A 15,000-nucleotide genomic window follows, 5' to 3' on the forward strand; every position below is an offset into this window, starting at 1 on the left:
GATATAGGCCACACAGATGTATGTGTATATATGTAAATACATATTTGTGTGCTTGTATGTGTGTGTGTGTGTATGTGGTGATCTAGACCAACTTTTCTTTTCTTTTTCTCTCTTTCTCCCACTATCTTTTCCTCTCAGTTTTTTCTATATATTTAGGTGTTTATGCGTGTATATACACACACACACACACACACACACACACACATATATATATATATATATATATATATATACATGTATGTGTATGCATATATCTATATATCTACGTATATATGCATATATATATATATATGTATATTTATATATATATGTATGTGTGTGTGTGTGTGTGTGCGTATGTGTGCGTGTGTGGGTGTAATGTAATTTATATGGTTCAAATGATACCAAAAACACAGAAAAACAAGACTTTTTGGTGAGAGAACAACAAATAGGGTGTATTATTTTGACGCTCATTAAAAGTACTACACATTTTTGACGTTTCGAGCCAACGCTCTTCTACAGGAAGGAATGAATAGGGAAAAACAGAAGGCGGTGAGGAAAATGGAGAGAAAAAAAGACGCACCTGCAATAACGGGTTAAACTGGGTCCCACCTGCAAGGTCATGCGCCGTTTGTCTTGATATAAAATCACCATGTAGTGCACATATGGTTGATGTTTGTGATTCATATACCTGGTGTGCCCCTATCAGATGGGTAGTCATGATGGGTATAATTTGGGCTTCGTATATATATATATAAATATCTACATATATACATATATATATATAATTATCTATATATATATCTATATATATATCTATACTGTATATATATATTATATTATATATATATATATATATATATATATAATATAGATATAATATATATATATATATAATATATATATATATATATATATATATATATATATTATATATATATATTACGGAGATGTACTCGCATAGCAAGTAATTTGATCTGAGATCGTGTGCTGAAACGAAAACAATTGCAGCGTGGAAGTGTTTATAAGCCATTAAGAAACACACAAAAGCCGTTTCGATTCACTTCAACATTTAAGTTTAATTTGTCAAAATATTTTCGTCGCTAAAATCCGCGACCTGTTCACTGAGATGCAGCACGGAGACTTTGTCATGAACAGGTCGCGGATTTTAGCGACGAAATATTTTGACAATTAAACTTAAATGTTGAAGTGAATCGAACGCTTTTGTGTGTTTCTTAAATGGCTTATAAACACCTTCCACGCTGCAATTGTTATATATATATAATCTTCTATCAATTTCTAACTATAATATAATATATATATATATATACTCTTCTATCAATTTCTAACTATATAGTATATATATATATATATATATATAGATATATATATATATATATATATATATATATTATATATATATATATATATATTATATATTACTCGGTAAGTAGAACAGGCCTCTTCCTCCTGCTCCAAAAAATCGGATGTCCACCAAAGCTGCTGAGGATCATCAAGTCTTTCCATGATGACATGCAAGGCACCATACAGCACAACGGTTCAACATCAGCCGCCTTCCAAATAAAAAACGGGGTAAAGCAAGGCTGTGTCCTCGCTCCTACATTGTTTGGCATCTTCTTCTCACTCTTTTGTCACATGCCCTTTCAGACATCAGATGATGGAGTGTTCTTGCACAGTAGAAGTGACGGGAAACTGTTCAATCTCTCGCGCCTGCGTGCCAAGACCAAAATCAGAAACGTCCTGATCAAGGAGATGTTATTTGCTGATGATGCCGCTCTGGTAACACACACAGAAGAAGCCCTCCAAAGGCTCATTAACTGTTTTGAGCAAGCATGTAACGACTTTGGCTTAGCTATCAGCCTAAGAAGACCAACATCATGGGCCAGGCTACATCGGACAATCCCAACATACATATTGGAGACCACAGATTACAAGAGTGGAGAAGTTTACCTATCTGGGCTCTACCGTCACCTACACCTATCCCTGACGCTGAGCTCAATATACGCATTGGCAAGGCAGCTACTGCGATGGCCCAACTCTCCAAACGGGCCTGGGATAACAATAAGCTGACCAAGACCACAAAAATGAAGATCTACCAGCATGTGTACTCAGCACTCTACTATGTATGGAAGCGAGACCTGACGCTATACACACGCCAAGAGCGTCGCCTAAACATCTTTCACCTGCGCTGCCTCCGAAAAATCCTCCACATCAAATGGCAAATCATATCCCCAACAAAGATGTCCTCAGGCAAGCAGGAATACCACTGTTTGCACTCCTCACACAAAGACGCATGAGATGGCTTGGGCATGTAGCCCGTATGAAAGATGGCAGAATCCCCAAGGACATACTCTACTCTACGAGAGCTTGCTAGGGGTACTAGGTCTGTGGGTAGACCGATCTTGCGTTACAAGGATGTTTGCAAAAGGGATATGAAGGCCTGTAACATCAACATTAGCGGTTGGGAGGCAGTCGCCGGCAACCGTGGAGAATGGCGACGTACAGTAAAAGAGGGTATACAGAGGAGTGACAGAAAGAGAGAGGAGAAATGGAAAGAAAGGAAGAGACATAAACAAGAGACCATGGCACTACAATCAGCCAGGAACAGTCTTCGCTACATTTGCAGTACCTGCCAGAATGGGTGTTTGTCCAGGATAGGACTACAAAGCCACAGCAAGAAATGTAACAGGAAATAAAATATAACCGCCGACTAGACCTAGAAAAAAAAAATGCGCAAACTCCATGTCTCCTCCCGAACAGAAGGATGCCAAACAAACAAAAAACATATATATATATATATATATATATATATATATATATATATATATATAGTTAGAAATTGATAGAAGATTTTTAGTAATATTTATCCCTTTTCCACTATAGGCACATTGCCTGAAATTTTGGGAAAACGTGATGGTCGATTACATCGACCCCAATGCTTTATATACACCGAAAGAATGAAAGCCAAAGTCGACCTCGGAGGAATTTCAACTCAGAACGTAAAGTCGAACGAATTGCCGTTAAGCATTTTGCACGGCGTGTGTAATGACCCTGTCAGCTCTCTGCCCTATGCCCACTTGAAAATATGTTGACCAGTAAATACACGGGCAGGGAAAACTGTTCTTTACAGATGATAAATCCATATACATCCTAGCTTGCGAGCCAACTTGGGAACTGCTATTGAATAGAAGCAGCTGCACCTCCTTCGAATAACATGCATCAGTTTTAGAAAGAAAGTGACGTGTTGAATAATGGTTACACTACGCTTAGGAATAAGGCACTGTAGACCTGATTAATAGAGAGGCAGGTTCGTAGAATGTTAATACTTCAACTGAAGAATCTAACGATCCAACAAAGGAAATATATCCATTCGATTGACTTGCCAGTATTAGCAGCTTAATCTTCAAATCAAGCACAATCAACTTCATAAAGGGAGAAGAAATTAGATAATGTTCTATATCTGGGAGAAAAAGTGGAGGCGCAATGACCCAGTGGTTAGGGCAGCGGACTCGCAGTCGGAGGCTCGCAGTTTCGATTCCCAGATCGGGCGTTGCGTGTGTTTATTGAGCGAAAACACCTAAAGCTCCACGAGGCTCCGGCAGGGTGTGGTGGCGACCCCTATTGTACTCTTTCGCCCCAACTTTCTCACTCTTTCTTCCTGTTTCTTGAGTAACGCTGCGATGGACTGGCGTCCCGTCCAGCTGGTAGGGGGACACATACGCCACAGAAACCGGGAAACCGGGCCCATGAACCTGGCTAGACTTAAAAAGGACGCAAAGAAAGAATATCTGGAAGAAAAAAAACAAAAAACGAACGAAGTTGTCAGAATTGAAATGTCGCCTTTGACCATATGTGCGCTCGATTGTGGCTGACAACATGAATAGCAACAAAATTAACAAGTCCACAAAATTGCCTTTACGTGGTTGTTCTGTCAGCTAGAAATTGCACTCAAATGCTCTAAACCACATACCACCGTTCTTAAAAAGGTAAGACACAGGTGTCCTATCTATACGGAAAAGGAACATGATTATCATGGCTAGAACACGTTTGATCAAAACTCGATGCTAAGCAACAAAGAATATAAACTGACAGTAATAAAAAAGCCCACCCATTGGTTCATACATCAGAACTCATATCACAAAATCACGAAGAAGTAGTAAAACAAAATTAAATATAATTAGATTTATAACATGGAATCAGCTTTGTTTTTGCGATATTTTACTTCAGTTATTTCGGTGAAGCAGTATGTAAAAATTCAAAAGACGATTGGTGACTAAAGAACACTAATAATAAATATTATTTCTACTACAAGCTTAAAGCCTGGAAATTCGGGGAAGGGAGATAGCCGATCACATCGACCCCAGTGCAAAATAGGTACTCATTTTATCGACCTCGAAACGATGAAAGGCGAAGGCGACCGCAGTAGAATTTGAGCTCAGACCGTAGTGACGGACGAAATGCGGCTGAGCACTTTGCCTGGCGTGTAAACGATTCAGCCAACTCACCGCCTTAAATAATAATAATAGAAAATAGAAGTAACTCGAAAGTGGAATCTAAAAACAGAAACAATTCCTATCATAATAGGTGCATTAGGTATGATTAAAAAAATATTCAGACAAATACATAACAAAAACAACAGGACTTACAAATATATATAACATACAGAAAATTGCACTACTGTGCACTGCACACATCCTACGCAAAACATTTTCAATTCAGTAACCATAAGAGCATCATAGCAAACCACATCACATACCCAAGGCACACAGAGCTGCGCTCGGTAGTGAAGTGAAAGCACGCTATAAAAATAAAAATAACAACAATAATAATAATAATAAGAAGAAGAAGAAGAAGAAGAAGAAGAAGAAGAAGAAGAAGAAGAAGGAAGAGGAGGAGGAGGAGGAGGAGAAGAAGAAGAAGAAGAAGAAGAAGAAGAAGAAGAGAAGAAGAAGAAGAAGAAGAAGAAGAAGAAGAAGAAGAAGAAGAAGAAATTGTAACATAAGCACAAGTTCATAAATTTTAATGGAGGAATATAGTCGACTATAGCTGGTACTTTATTTTCGCCGGAAGGATGAAAAAGATTTGAATGTAGAATACGTAGAGCCATAACTAAATAACACAAGGTATTTTTACGACGCTGTAATGATGTTGCCAAATCTCAGCCTTTAATGAAATCAGTAATAACGAAACTACAAAACTGAAAAAGAAAAAAAAAGCGGTGAATATTATAGAATATAACATAACGAAACAATATATTCCAAAAATAGCACGTGAAACAAGTGAACCCTAGTTTAAAAAGTAACAGCGATTTTCTGAACAAAACACGATCGTTCCCAACCGCAAAAGATTTTATCAAAAAGTAGGTAAGATTAAAAGAAACAAAAGATAGAAATCAATGCAACACCAATCGCAAAAGAAGGAGAACTCTGAGGCTAATTATGGACAGCTTAGGACTCAACATTGACAGGATTGTTCAGAACAACGAAAACATTGTCTGAACAATTCTCGGGAGCCATAACAACGCAAGAAGTAATCCAGACGACACAAAAAATAAACAACTGGAAGGTACCAGATAATAATAATATGCCAAACTTCTGGTTAAAATATTTAACAGGGACATATAAGTCGCTGGCAGAGACGTTAACTGAAATAATATCGCGGAGGGAAAATAAACATCTGGTAAGACAATTTGCTTCTTCATGAGTAGAAGGGGTAGGACAAAGGCTGATATGGCTGAACAGATCCATTACTGATCAACAAAAGCATAGCTAAAATTCTAGAAGGAAAGGACAGCACGTCTACTCCTGACATGGATTGACAACCAGGTTTTTGAAACATTAGCCAAGAAGAGATTTGCGCCAAGCATATGTAGATATATTGGCTTTAAATTTTGGCACAAAGCCAGCAGTTCCTAGAAAGGGGCAAGTCGGTTACATCGACCCTCAGTGCTCAACTGGTACTTATTTTATCGACCCTGTAAAGATGAAAGGCAAAGTCAATCTCGGCAAAATTTGAACTCAGAACGTAAAGATGGACGAAATGCTGGTAAGCATTTTGCCAGCGTACTAACGATTCTGCTAGCTCGCCGCTCTCATATGCAAATATATTAGACATGCTATGAGTAACTGAGAAACAATTCTGTAGATTTACTCAAAATAGGGGATAATAAAACTCACCTTATCTCCATTGGAAGGTGAACATTTCAAGTGAACTCCCTCTCACCAGATCTTTTCAGTCCGATGTTAAGAACATAAATTTTAACCCAGACTGGACTTAGATATAAATGTTATGAGTGGGTAAACTAATATTTTTTTATATGGACTTCACTAATATTGACCACTGCGCATGATGAATAGCTAGAAATACTGTAATGAATAGTGAACGGATATACTAATCGGATTAGAAAAATTGGTGAAAAATTAAATTATAACCAATGATATCTTACAAAATAAAGAAATAGAGAATTAGCGTAACCACAAACTTACAAATAGCCGGGACTCACTAAATTAGACAGATATAACAAAAGAATAGGTTAGGTAAGTATACTACAGATGCATTAGATTAGGACTTGAAATAGAATTAAATATTTTAAAAAATGTCCTTCCTTTTAGAAAAAATTGAAATATAATTAAGTATTAAAAAATGTCCTTCCTTTTAGGAAAAATTGAAAAAGAATTAAATACAAAAAAACTGTGTCTTTCCTTTTTAGAAAGGAAGGTCACTTTAGGTAGTGTTATAAAAGTATCTATATTCTAGTTCTTCCAGTAAAAAAATGTAACTGTAATATTCTCTATTAACTGTAATATTCTCAGAGAGAAAAATAAGTAAAATAACGACTACATTTAGAATATACCATCGAACAATTGGTATATTCGCATTAGAGAAGGTTGAGGTCCTTATGCAACCAGACAACTAGTTTATAACATCAACTGTGGAGCTACAAAAATATCTAGTAGAAATAATGGCAAATTAAATCAAATAGGTGAAAAAATTCATAAAACAATAATGTTTACATTCTATCTTCTAGGAGACAAAAAACATAGCAAACTCAAATGACCGACGGATGCTATCCAATGCAGCATGAACTTGGACGGGCTGATGTACTGTCTTGACCAGTACCGTCTGGCAGGTTTCCGTATAGCTTCCCAGTCCAACAGCAGTGCATGATTCAATGCAGTCCCATCACTCTCAACTGGCACTCAGCTGCGTAGCAATTGTCTTCGCATGAGCGTTACTCTGAGGCTTGGCCCTTGGATTTGTGAGTTTTATAAATGCTGCTGCGGACCCACTGAGGATCCTTTCGGTCTTCACCCATTGTCATGCCACTATAGTGCTGGCCGCCTTCCATTCCATGCTGCTCTCAATGGGAACATAAAACCGCAGACGTCCCTTCCCAGCTCGAGTCAGCAAGGCTGGACAGAGGAGACAGTAAAAGGCCAGACAGCATGACAATTTTTCTGTTCCTGAGTAGTAAGGCTTTCATCTAGGATGCGACATGCTGCGGCACTTCCAGCGGCAACCTATTGTATTCGGCTACGCTGTTCGTCAAGACGAGAAGGGCGAAATGTCAAAGTATCGACCGCTCTCTTACGGATTAGTGGTCGAGCCTGTGACAGTGGAGACCTCCGGCGTTCCCGAGACGATGAGACACACTGACAAGTCTTTTTATTTGTTGCATCTCTTAAAAAAAAACAAAAAAAAGTCCCCTTCCCTGTTGACAATTTATATGCGTTGTTGACGCATACATAGAGAGACTGAAATTATGAAGTATATGGTTAGTCAAGATTATTGATCTCACATAGGCATAGGAGTGGCAGTGTGGTAAGTAGCATGCTTACGAACCACATCGTTCCGGGTTCAATCCAACTGCGTGGCACCTTGGGCAAGTGTTTTTTACTATAGCCTCGGGCCAACCAATGTCTTGTGAGTGGATTTGGTAGATGGAAACTGAAAGAAGCCCGTCGTATATATTATGTATGTGTTTGTATATGTTTGTGTGTCTGTGTTTGTCCCCCAGCATCGCTTGACAACCGATGCTGGTGTGTTTACGTCCTCGTAACTTAGCGGTTCGGAAAAAGAGACCGATAGAATAAGTATTATGCTTACAAAGAATAAGTCTTGGAGTCGATTTGCTCGACCAAAGACGGTGCTCCAGCATGGCCACAGTCACATGACTGAAACAAAGAAAAGAGTAAAAGAGAGAGTAAAGAGAGTATAAATATAGATATGAAACGAGTAGTTTACTAATTTTTCACGCGTGTTTGTTGTGAAGAGAAAGAGAAACTACAAAAAAAACTGAGAAAAGCCAATCACAAAAATGGAGAAATTGAATGCCATGCTGATGTGATGGTTAGAGACGTATCTGTGTAGCCGATGTCTAAAAGTTCGAATAGGACAGAAATAGATGTAAAAAATCGTAACACCGGCTGTAAAGATAAGGACTCAAAAATTGAGGCTGAAGTATTCGTAATTGCAGCATAGAATGAAAACCTTTCTACCAGAAACAACCAAAATTATGTAATTAAATAACTGTAGAATATGTGACGTTTGGGAAGGAATAATTCAACGAATTTTCTCTGGATGCTCAGTCATTGACAAGAAAAAAGAAAAGCTTTCATACACTGAAAATTATGCCTCCTTTATGAAATACCAACAGATAAGTTGTGTGTGTGTGTGTGTGTGTGTGTGTGTGTGTGTGTGTGTGTGTGTGTTTATGGATGCGTTGTCTCCAGCCACCGCTTGACAACCGGTGTTTATTTGCTTACGTTCCCGTAATTTAACGGTTCGGCAAGAAAGACTGATAGAATAAGTACCAAGCCTAAAAAATAAATACTTGATTTCTTCGGCTAAAACCCTTTAGGACCATGCCCTATCATGACTACGGTCCAAAGACCGAAACAAATAAAGGCTAAAAAATGAAACACACACACACATATACAGAGAGTGAGAGAGAAGATAGTTGATAGATAGATAGATAGATAGATAGATAGATAGATAGATAGATAGATAGATAGATAGATAGATAGATAGATAGATAGATAGATAGGTAGATAGGTAGATAGATAGATAGATAGATAGATAGATAGATAGATAGATAGATAGATAGATAGATAGATAGATAACTTTTTATTGTGGCCACACAGGGCTAAACACAGAATAAAAATGGACGAAATACAATGTAGAGTTTTTTTCTTTTCGAGGTGGGATGGGTGGGACATACAAAGAAAAAATGGTTCGATCAATAGGGATCTGTGGGTTGTGTAGAGTATAAAAATATAATATAGATAGATAAGTTTCTTTATTGGCCACACAGGGCTGCACACAGATGGGACATGTTACAAGGTAGAGCTTTTCTTTTGCGGGATGAAGAGAACAAAAAACAAAAGAAAAAAAAAGGGGGTGGCGTAGGTTTTCGATCAAGAGGGATCGTAAAAGGGAAGAAAAGAACAAAAACAAAAAAAAATTGAATAAAATAAAAAGAATAAAAAGAAAAAAAGAAGAAAAGGAAAGGAACAAAAGGAAGAGAAATGAAAAAAGAAGAAAAAGGGGAAAAAGGGGAAGAGGAAAAAAAGAACGATCAATAGGGATCGTGTATCACAGTGTTATGATATATGGTGTAAAGGGGAAAGCAAGTAAGGTTTATCCGTGGGAAGAAAAGCCTACGAAAAAGACCACCTTAACCTTGGTCAATATTGTTATATGTTACCACATTTGTTTGCAAGTGGGTAATCCTCTGTTTTCAATTTCTGGGTTCATAGGATTATGCTCAAGGTGGCTTCGTCATTCATACGTGCCATCCTTGCTATATTCACCCATCTTTTTTTAAAACATTCGCTAGACAAAACTTGCCTCTCTACTCTCACTTTCCTTTTCAAGTGGTACTTGAAGAAGTTGATGAGAGATTGACCAGAGAGGAAAGTGTTTGTCTCCAATCCTTTCAGACGCGTCCACCAGATACATTCTTTCGCCATAGCCACAAGGATGATGAAAATAGCTCTTCCTTCCCGTTTGAAGGAAGGAGGCGTGACAATATTGACGATAGACTCAGCTGATAAACCGACTAGTCCCACACGTGACAGCAGTTGTTCGACATAAGCCCACAGGTCGGAAATTGTTGGACACTGCACGAGTGCGTGCAGAACGGTTTCGTCGCTCTGACCGCATCTCGGGCAGGTCGGCCACGTGTTTCTCGAGCCGTGTCTGTAGAGCTTATCCCGAACGGGTAGCGCTTCTCGGTAGCACTGCCAGTCCAGGGATCTCTGGAAGTTGTCCATGGGCTCTGGCCCGAAAGTTGTCCTGAAAAGGCGGGTCAGGTACTCCTCGTCGACGTCCAGGTTCGCCCCGAGCTCGTCGTCGTACCTCCCCTCCACTAATCCCCTATAGAATGCTTTGGTTGTGTTGAAGTCACTCAAGGTCGACCCGGGACGGCAGAGTTGCTTGAGAGCAACGCGACACTCGCGGTGCCATTCGCCCTTCCTCGGCCTCTTTTTGATCCACGACTGCAGTTCGGTCATAGAGACGAGCTGCGGGAACGCGTGCCTCACAAACGGCGACCACATCTGTTCACCGTCGTCTACATAGAGCCAGAGATGTCGCAGTCTCAGCGCGTGTCTGCGCATCATCAACCACGGCATGCCCAGCCCTCCTTTTAGCGGGTGTTGACAGCAAATGGATCGCCTGACCATCGGGACGCATCGTTTCCACAAGAAGCGAAAGAGAATGCGTTGTAGTTTGGTGATGGTAGGGTCGGGACAAGGTACGACGGTCAGGCGGTAGTAGATGACGGACGCGATGTACGTGTTCACCACCTCCGCCCGACCTTTTAGGGACAGTTTCTCTCGGCCCATTGCCGGGCGAGAGTGACCACCCTACTCGTTATCTCGTTCCAGTTCTTCTCCACTTGGAGGTCCGGACCAAACCAGACCCCGAGCAACTCAACCGGGCCGTCGGTCCAGCGTCCCACGACGGAGGCGCTGGTGGACGGCATGGGCTTGCTTCTCCAGGTGCCTAGTCGCAAGCCCACTGACTTTTCCCGGTTGATTTTCGCTCCTGTCACCGCTTCGTAGTTTTTCAGTGTCTCGCCGACCTGCTCGATGTGCTCGTGGCTAGACACTATGACGGTGACGTCGTCCGCGTATGCAGACACGCTCGTCCCGCATCCCAGTTCTCGCGGGATGCCCCTCAAAGTTGCCAGCTTCCGCAATAATGGCTCGAGAGTCAATACGTATAGAAGCGACGAGAGGGGGCATCCCTGACGGACCGAACGTACGATGTCGAAGGGTCTCGATAGATGTCCATTCACGCGAATTACCGAACGGATGCCTCTGTACAAAGCGGCTATCCAGCTGCGGAAGACGGGACCGAAGCCTGCCGCTCTGAGGACCGCCTCCAAGTATCGATGGTCTACCCTATCGAAAGCTTTCGATTGATCCAAATTGATCAGCGCCCCACCCATGCCAGGTTCGTTAACTACCCTGTCTATGATGTAGCGCATCAGGTGGAGGTTGTCATGGATGGTCCGGCCCGGCACGGCGCATGTTTGCGCCCTGTCGACCAGTTTCTCGATGACAAGCGCCAACCTCTTGGCTAGCACCTTGGCCAAAATGTTCAAGTCTGCATTAAGCAGAGTGATGGGCCTAAAGTTATCTATTACATTTCCCTTGTTTAGATCTTTCTTCAGCAGTGTTACGGCTCCTCGGCTCACAAAACCGGAATGCTCCCGTTTTGCTGCCAGTTGCAGTACACCGCCGCCAAGAGATCTCCAAACAAGTCTGGCATACAATTGTAAAGCGCGTAGGGTAGACCATCCAAACCCGGTGATTTGTCCCTCGAGCATTCTGCCATCGCCTCCTGCACTTCCGCCGCCGTGATGGCACCTTCGCAGCACCCTGCCTTTCTTGTCGAGAGTCGTGGTAGGCTATGTAGGTAGGCACTGAAGTCCACCCTACGTTCTTGCGCTCCATTCGTCCCGAACAGTCGGGCAAAATGCTGCTGAAAGGCCTCACACATTTTACTTGGCTCGAGCAATTCGCGCTCCTGTTCATCTACGAAGATAGATAGATAGATAGATAGATAGATAGATAGATAGATAGATAGATAGATAGATAGATAGATAACCAATTAGCTGCTATCAACGAAAGGTATTTGGCTTTTGTCTGTACGTGTTATGTGACATTTCTTTGAGCAAACTGGCAGCAGGAATGAACAGTTAAAAAGAAAGGAAATATTCAAATCAGTACTGTATTGTAGTGCAATTAGAATCTTCCTACATTATGCATGCTAATTACATCTGTTTACGTGTTTAATACAAAAATCCGTTTAATTGTCATTATAGAGATTCATTCGAGAGACTGGTTTAATGATCAGCTTATTAAGCTTACGCCATAACAGCCCTGGATGCTAAGAAGAAAGTTTGGTAATAATGCCCGTAATATTTGAAATTTGGTTTTATTCTAACACTAATGAGATAATACCGTTACGTTGAAAAACATTTATATATAATCCTTTCAACAATAGGCACAAGGTGTGAAATTTGGGGAGAAGGGGGTAAGACGATTATCATCCCCAGGGTTCAACGGGTTCTTATTTTATTGACACCGAAAGGATGAAAGGCACAGTCGCTCTCGGTGGAATTTGAACTCAGAACGCAAAGAACCGGAAGAAATACCTATTTCTTTACTACCCCCCAAGGGGCTAAACACAGAGGGGACGAACAAGGACAGACAAATTGGGGACGATTATATCGACCCCAGTGCGTAACTGGTACTTATTTAATCGACCCCGAAAGTATGAAAGGCAAAGTCGACCTCGGCGGAATTTGAACTCAGAACGTAGCGGCAGACGAAATACCTATTTCTTTACTACCCACAAGGGGCTAAACGCAGAGGGGACAAACAAGTACCGACAAACGGATTACATCGACCCCAGTGCGTCACTGGTACTTAATTTATCGACGCCGAAAGGATGAAAGATAAAGTCGACCTCGGCGGAATTTGAACTCAGAACGAGGCGGCGGACGAAATACCACAAAGCATTTCGCCTGGCGTGCTAACGTTTCTGCCAGCTCTCCGCCTTAATCCCGAGGATCCTTAGTGACATGGACCTACCACTAGAAATGCAGATTTTCAAAAATATGCAACTAACTTGTATTCTAGATGTGAAGGTATATGGCCTAGTAACAAAAGCAGTGGGTTTATGATCTTGCGGTCAGGTTCAGTACATTAACTTGGTGTCGTGTTGTGTCCTTGGGTTAGGTAGTTCAATTCTCGTTGCTTCAGTCTACCTAGCTGAAAATGAATACCAGCTACGTGCTAGTACATTCCCTCTCTTCCTACAACAGTTACACCCTCGATGGTTTATTGGGTCAAAAGTGGGCGAAGTGTTTGTCTAAGTCTGCTCGCCACTATATAGGCAACTAAAAAAAATTGCCAAAACATGATAATATGCTACCGAGTCGTATACTACAGGCGAATAACGGTTGTTGGTTATATATTCTAATTATAGAAACGATTATAAGGGCAACATATTTGAATAATTTTATAATTTCAAGCATGGATTATATATATATAATCTTCCCGCCGACTCTCGCTGTTGGCGTCACCAGAGGGGATTCTGTATTATCGTTAAGGAGCGAAATTGCATTTCACCCTCTGGCCGATAACTGACGAGGATCTGGTGAACTTTTTGTCTGTTTCCCGTTTGTTTGTGCATTTATTATATGTTTTTTTTAAAAAACTTATATCTAATGGAATGTCACGCACGGTTATTTGTGTTTAGAATATATATATATATATATATATATAATATATATATATATATATATATATATATTATATATATATATATATATATGTATGTATGTATGTATGTATGTAGACGTGTGTGGTCGGATGATATCGCAGTATCGACCAGACTATCGGATGTTGACATATATATATATATAGCTGTTCACAATGCGCTACGCATAATTGTTTTAGCTTTCGAATGACGCCATCCCGCTGACTGGGCGAGCAGGCCAACAATTACCCGATCAGAAAGCTATTTCGTCACAGGGTCGCCCATTTAGAACTGAGTGAGCTGGAGTAACGTGAAGTGAAGTGTTTTGCTTAAGAACACAACGTACCGCCCGGTCGGGGAATCGATCCTATAATCTAGAGATCGTGAGTGCAATACTCTAACCACTTCGCCACGCGCCTTCACACACACACACACGCGCGCACACACATGCACACACATACACATACGCACACGCATACACACACTTTTATATTGTTTGGGGAAGGAAACAACGTAATAATGTAGGTTGCTCTGAAGAGCAATGCACAAATTACGATACGGATCATTAAGCAATTACAGTATTTTCCCAAGCACATCAAAACCTATAGAACGAATGTTAACAATTTAATGCTATAAAGCTACAGGTTGGCATTATAGTGTTTAAATTCAATTCAGTTTTTCTCTCACTTGGTGTTGTGATTAAAGCATATATTGTTTTAGTGGTATAATCCAGCTTCAATGTATTAGACGATTTATAAACCTCTTTTATCTCTTTTACTTGTTTCAGTCACTAGGCTGCGGCCACACTGGGGCACTGCCTTGAATTTTTAGTCGAATGAATCGATCCCAGTACTTTTTTTTATTCTATCGGTCTCTTTGCCGGACCGCTGTATTCCGGGGACGTAAACACACCAACACCGGTTGTCAGGCGGTGGTGGAAGAGAAACACAGACACAAAGACACACACACCACACATACACATATATACGACGGTCTTCTTTCAGTTTCCGTCTATCAAATCCACTCACAAAGCTTTGGTCGGCCCGATGATATAGTAGAAGACACTTGTCCAATGTGCCACGCAGTGGGACTGAAGTCGGCACCATGCGGTTCGGAAGCAAACTTCTTACCACACGACCACGCCGCGCACTTGATAACAGTCAGCATATATTATGTCGGACAAAGTAATCATCAAGTGGCTTCGGATAAAGAGAGTAAACCACT

General features: G+C 40.7%; 1 protein-coding gene across 1 annotated transcript in view; it reads left to right on the forward strand.

Annotated features, from left to right (window-relative positions):
- The window catches only part of LOC115210540, a 51,293-nt gene that overhangs the window by 22,358 nt on the left and 13,935 nt on the right, over positions 1 to 15,000 (forward strand). The window lies entirely within an intron of this gene.

Source organism: Octopus sinensis, linkage group LG4, assembly GCF_006345805.1.
Source record: "Octopus sinensis linkage group LG4, ASM634580v1, whole genome shotgun sequence".
Lineage (NCBI taxonomy): Eukaryota > Metazoa > Mollusca > Cephalopoda > Octopoda > Octopodidae > Octopus > Octopus sinensis.